Source organism: Zootoca vivipara, chromosome 14, assembly GCF_963506605.1.
Source record: "Zootoca vivipara chromosome 14, rZooViv1.1, whole genome shotgun sequence".
Lineage (NCBI taxonomy): Eukaryota > Metazoa > Chordata > Lepidosauria > Squamata > Lacertidae > Zootoca > Zootoca vivipara.
The window spans coordinates 32046232-32052379 of NC_083289.1; positions in this window are offsets into that span (position 1 = coordinate 32046232).

A 6148-nucleotide genomic window follows, 5' to 3' on the forward strand; every position below is an offset into this window, starting at 1 on the left:
CAGTTGCAGAGATTTAAGTACGTTTAGAAAATAACCAAATTTTATGGCTACTAGGATATCAATTGGGATCATTTCTTACAAATATACAAATTAAAAATGAAGCAACAAGGAAAGTAACAGAATGTGAAAAGAAAGTAGTAAGATACAGCTCAATGGATAAGAGATTAGTTTACCATTTATACAAAACATGTGTATAAAGACAATTATGAAAAAGTATGGAATGAGATTAAAAGGAATCTAGAAATACTCGAGACAGTGTTCTCAAAGCTATGAACATGAGTTTGACCAAACTGCGGGAGGCAGTGGAAGACAGGAGTGCCTGGCGTGCTATGGTCCATGGGGTCACGAAGAGTCTTACACGACTAAACAACAAAGAAATACTGTATGGAGTAGAATGAACCTTTCCCTACTAGGAAGACTTGCCGCAGTAAAAATGAATGTCTTGCCGAAAATGCTCTTTCTTTTTCAGACAGTCCCAGTAATGGTTAAGGATGATTCCCTCAAAAAATACCAAAAGCACATCTCCAACTTGTTGGGGTTTTTTTGGGGGGGGAGCATAAGATACTTACAGATACCAAAGAAAGAGGAAGCTTCACCCTCCCAGACCTTAAACTGTACTACGAGCCTGCATGTTTGGTTTGGATCAGGGACTGGATAAAACTGGAAAAGGAAGAAGCATTGGATTTGGAAGAGCATAACAACAGATATGGATGGCATGCATACTTATGGTATGGGAAACGAAAAGTTCACAAAGGTTTTTACAATCATATAATTAGGAGATCATTAATGAGAGTGTGGGAGAGATAAAATAGAACAAAAAACACCTTGGGGGTTATCACCAATTGAAGCTTCGTTGCTCAAACCACTTGGCAAAAAGGGAAAGTGGCCTACACATAGAGATCTATTGAGAGATCAAGAAGGGAAATGGAAATTAAAAGATTATGAGGAAATTAAAGAATATTTTCAGAGTTGGCTGCATTACAGAAAATTAAATGAAATGTACAAGGAAGATAATAAAAAAGGATTTAGTTACACAACCTCCAGATTTCAAAGAGAGGATAAAGAAGAAGATGTGAAGCTACTGAAGAAAGCATATAGCATTCAGCTAGAATGGGAAACGAAAGACGAGGAGGTTAAATCGGTCATGATTAAATGGGTACAAGATATAGGACATAATATACAATTCGAGAACTGGGGAAAATTGTGGAAGGTACATTTGAAATTTACAGACTGTTCTCTTTTGAAGGAAAATTATATGAAAATGATGTATAGTTGGTATATTACTCTAGAAAAATGGCGAAAATGTACAAAACTGGGTCAAACACATGTTGGAAATGTAAAGAAATAGAAGGTCCGTTTTATCATATGTGGTGGGAAAGTTTTGGGAGATGATATATAATGAATTTAAAAAATGTTTAAAATGACATTTATTTTTTAAAAAAACCAGAAGCATTTTTGATAGGGATTTTAGGACAAGACCCACCAAGAAAAACAAAGAATTAATTTATGTATGCTACAGCAGCAGCAAGAGTCTTATGGCACAAAATTGGAAGAATGAGTAAATCCCGACAAAAGAACAATGGCAAGAAAAGTTGATGAGTTATTATGCGGAGATGGCAAAGTTAACATACAGAATACGTGAGAAAGACAACCATGACTTTAAGGAAGAATGGGAACTTTTCACAAATTACTTAAAAAGACAACAAAAGGACTTGGACTCCTTCGCAGGTTTTGAATAAACATTCACAAACTTATTGGTAGAACACATGACAGATAAAGGAATGATATGTACAAATTTATAACATGCAGAAAATAATATGTACTGGTATTAACAAATCAGAGTGGGGAGCTGAGGGAAGTCTCAAGGGGGTGGGAGAGGGAGGGAGGGAGGGAGGGGAGGGAATAAAAAAGGGGGGAAATGTAATTGACTATATTGATTGATAACTTGTTTTGCTAAATTTGTTTAATAAAATTTATATATTTTAAAAAAACTCTTATTGGGAATATAACTTTGCTCTCCCCCAAAATAAAAAAATAAGCTGGTGGGAATTAAATTGGGATATAATACAATGCTTTTTCTGGTGGTACCCAAGGGTACGCAGTATCAGCACCTTTTTTCTAGAATAAAAGCACTGGTTAAAAGTGTGGCACTTATTGTAGCAACTTAATGGTGAGTCCTGGCACATTTTTTCTAGTGGAAAAGCACAGGATATAAACATTGAAGAGAACAATGGAACATATTATGGGCAAAAGCAGCATGTAAATTTCTGTCAGCAACTACTAGGGAACATCCACTTAGAATTGTTTATGTATGAAACAGTATTTAACACTGAGGTGCCTATCTTATATACAGCCCAATAGCTCTCTCTTCTGTTGGAGAGGATGCCAAATTTAGGTACATAGCAACATATGTGGTGGGATTGTCCACAAATAGAACAATTTTGGAGGGAGGTTTGTAAAGAGATATCTCAGATTACAGCTCAGACAAACCCAATAACCCCAGCATTATTAGTCCTACTTAATTTATGTACTGTACTTCAATTAAGGAATAAGGAATTAATAACACATTTATTAACAGCAGCTAAAACAGTAATAGCCAGAGCTTGGAAAACATTGCAATTAATGAATATTGATCAGTGGTAAACTAATATAGTCTGGCAAACAGCCACAATGAAAAAGCTGTCACAAAAATTGAAGGTGGCAAGGGGAAAGAAAAAAACCAAGATAACGTTTGCACTTTATGGTGTGATTTTATTAAATATTCATTTGTAAAAAATAATTTTTATTAAATTTTCCAAATAAAACAAATTACATTTCATCTTAAATTCACCCTTCTCAGTCTTTTCGCTCTACCGAGCTTATGACTTCCCTCTCTCCCGTCATTCGGCTTTGTTGCTCACTCTCATCTCGCAATTCCTTTTTATAAAGATAAACAAGTTCACATCGTAGGATTTATTTCAGTCCTGCAAGTGTCTTCAAACTTCTACAGTTCTTCTCTATATAGTCAACGAAATTACTCCATTCCCTCTGGAACTTTGTCTCTCCCTGGTTTTGGATACCGCAGGTCAACTTTGCCAGTTCAGCATAGTCCATCATCTTTGTTTGCCACTCCTCAATCGTTGGTATCTCCTGTTATTTCCACTTTTGGGCTAGTAAAGTCCTCGCCACAGTTGTAGCATACATAAACAATCTCTGATCTCCCTTTGCAATTTCCTCTCCCATTAAACCTAATAAAAATGCTTCAGGGGTTTTTGGGGAAAGTATACTTAAACATCTTTTTCAACTCATTATATATCATTTCCCAAAATCCTTTTACTTTCTTGCATGTCCACCACATATGATAAAATCCATCTTTATCTTTACATTTCCAGCATGTTCTATTCCTATACATTTTGGCTAGTTTCACCGGTGTTAAGTATCATCTATACATCATTTTCATTCCATTTTCCTTCAAGGCGGTGCATGCAGTAAATTTCAATATTTCATTCCATAATTTCAATCATGCGTCATATTCAATATTGTACCCAAAATCCATAGCCCATTTTATCATCACTTCTTTTGTCGTTTCATCTTTTGTAAACCATTCTAACAAAAAATTATACATTTTCGATAATAATTTCTCTCTGCCCTCCAACAATTCGATTTGGAATTTAGACTTTTTATCTTCAAACCCTATTTTTTAATCTTTTGACAATACGTCATTCACTCAGTGGTACTGCAACCATCCAGTCAAAACCTCCTCCATTTTATTGTATGGTTTTAATTTCCAACCTCTGTCTGATTTTACCAAAATCTCTTCATGTGTGGTGATTTTATTAAATATTCAAATGAAACAACACACGGATGAGAAACACCTACAACATATATTGCAATATGGCGTAAATAAGCAGGCACTGCTCTTTAGCTCACTCCTATTACTCTGTGATTTCCAAGCTGATTTATTGACAAATTCATTTTATTGGCTTATTGTAATCACCTCATTATTCTGCATTGTAAAATATGTTTGGTATTTTACCCATTTTTTTGTTAGTCATGCCATGTCTGATAATTTATGTGTGTAAAATTGGCAACAATTTTTATTTATTTTTGAAGACATCTAATATGAAAATGTGCTTTCCTTGTGCATTATTTTAAAAATGGCGGCAGATTCCCAATGAACCACCATCAGCAACTTATACAACCCCAAAGCCATGTGGGAATTTTTCCGTCTTTTTTAGTATCCTGAGACATCATTTCGTCTAGGGTGCAAAAAGAAATAAACTTCACAGATGGCACAGTGTGAGAGTTAGAACAGTTTTAAGGAAGAAGTGGCAATTGTGACCATAAATTTATTGCAGTGTGGGCACACCTAACACCAGCCTTCCCCATCCTGATGGGAGCTGCAGCCATCGTGCAAAATTTGGTTACGACCTCTTACAAAACGTCCAAATGCATAGCAAACAGACTGACAACATTGTGAAATATTATTTATTAACACAATTTCTATAGTGTTAATAATAATAATCTCTAAGCCAGGGGTCAGCAAACTTTTTCAGCAGGGGGGCAGCTCACTGTCCCTCAGACCTTGTGGGGGGCCGGACTATATTTTGGGGGTGGGGAATGAATGAATTCCTATGCCCCACAAATAACCAGAGATGCATTTTAAATAAAAGGACACATTCCACTCATGTAAAAACATGCTGATTCCCGGACCGTCCGCGGGCCGGATTGAGAAGGCGATTGGGCCGCGTCTGGCGGGGCCTTAGTTTGGAGACCCCTGCTCTAAGCACTGCAAAGAAAACTAAAGTAGCAACAGACAACTGACAAGTTTACAAAATTACAAAAATGCAAAATACAGTACACAGTTGACATATGAACATCTGCTATTGATACAGAATTACTAATAAATATCAACCAATACCAATTCTTTTGCCTTTGGACACACCCTCCCTCTCCTCACTCTCACCCAGTACTCCACCCACCCACCCACCTCGGCTCTCAATCAGAGTCTAAGCAATCTCTCAGCTCACCCACAAAAGTCTCACAGCAAGAAGGGTTGTTGCTGACATCACTCTAGTCCAGGCATCCCCAAACTTTGGCCCTCTAGATGTTTTGGACTACAGTTCCCATCATCCCTGACCACTGGTCCAAGTGGTCGAGGAGCAAGGCGAAGGCTCAAGGAACAAGAAGCAAGGCGAAGGTCCAAGGGTCAAGGAGCAAGGCGAAGGCTCAAGGAACAAGAAGCAAGGCGAAGGTCCAAGGGTCGAGGATCAAGGCGTCGGCAAGGCAAGGGTCCACGGAGCAAGGATCAAGACGTCGGCAAGGCAAGGGTCCACGGAGCAAGGATCAAGACGTCGGCAAGGCAAGGGTCCACGGAGCAAGGATCAAGACGTCAGCAAGGCAATCAGGCAGGGATAGCGTTGCTGTGGCAAAGAGCTGAAGGGAAATGCTGAGCTTTTATCCCTCCCAGCTAACTGCCACCAGGTGCAGTGAGGTATCAAGTGGCCTCACCTGAGTGACCACTCCTTGCCTCTCCAGCACAAGCTGAGGTCTTCACCTGTGTGGCCACGCCTTGCTTCTCCAGCACAAGCTGAGGCAGGCCCCAGTCCTGCAAAGCACTACAGGCCCCAGAGCCTGACTCCTGCCCATACTCCTGACAGGGAGCTCACCCCGTTGTGGGGATTCGAACCACCGACCTTCTGATCAGCAAGCCCTAGGCTGTGTGGTTTAACCCACAGCACCACCCGCGCCCCTGTCCAGCTCCCATAGACAGCACTAATTTTTGGAGTGTGCGTGGTTACATAGGAAACTGCCTTATCCAGAGTCAGACCATTGTTCCATCAAACTCAGTACTGTCTACACTGACTGGCAGCTGCTCTAGAGGGTTACAGATGAGGAATGATCCTATACTTGGAGAGGGCAGGGATTGAAGCTGGGACCTTTGCATGTAAATCAGACATGCTATATCAGAGCTGCAGCCCTCACTTGGTTTGGGGAAGGTCTTTCAGTGTCTCCCCTTTAATCCAGAAGATGCAGGGCTTGGGAACTGAGAATTCTGCCGTCCTGCCTTTGACCCCACTGGGTGCCTCTGCCAAAGTAAGAGCAGAAGTGTTAAGGTAAGGGCTTTGCTAGCTTTAGGGTGTGTTACCACCTTCTGGATCCATCCCTT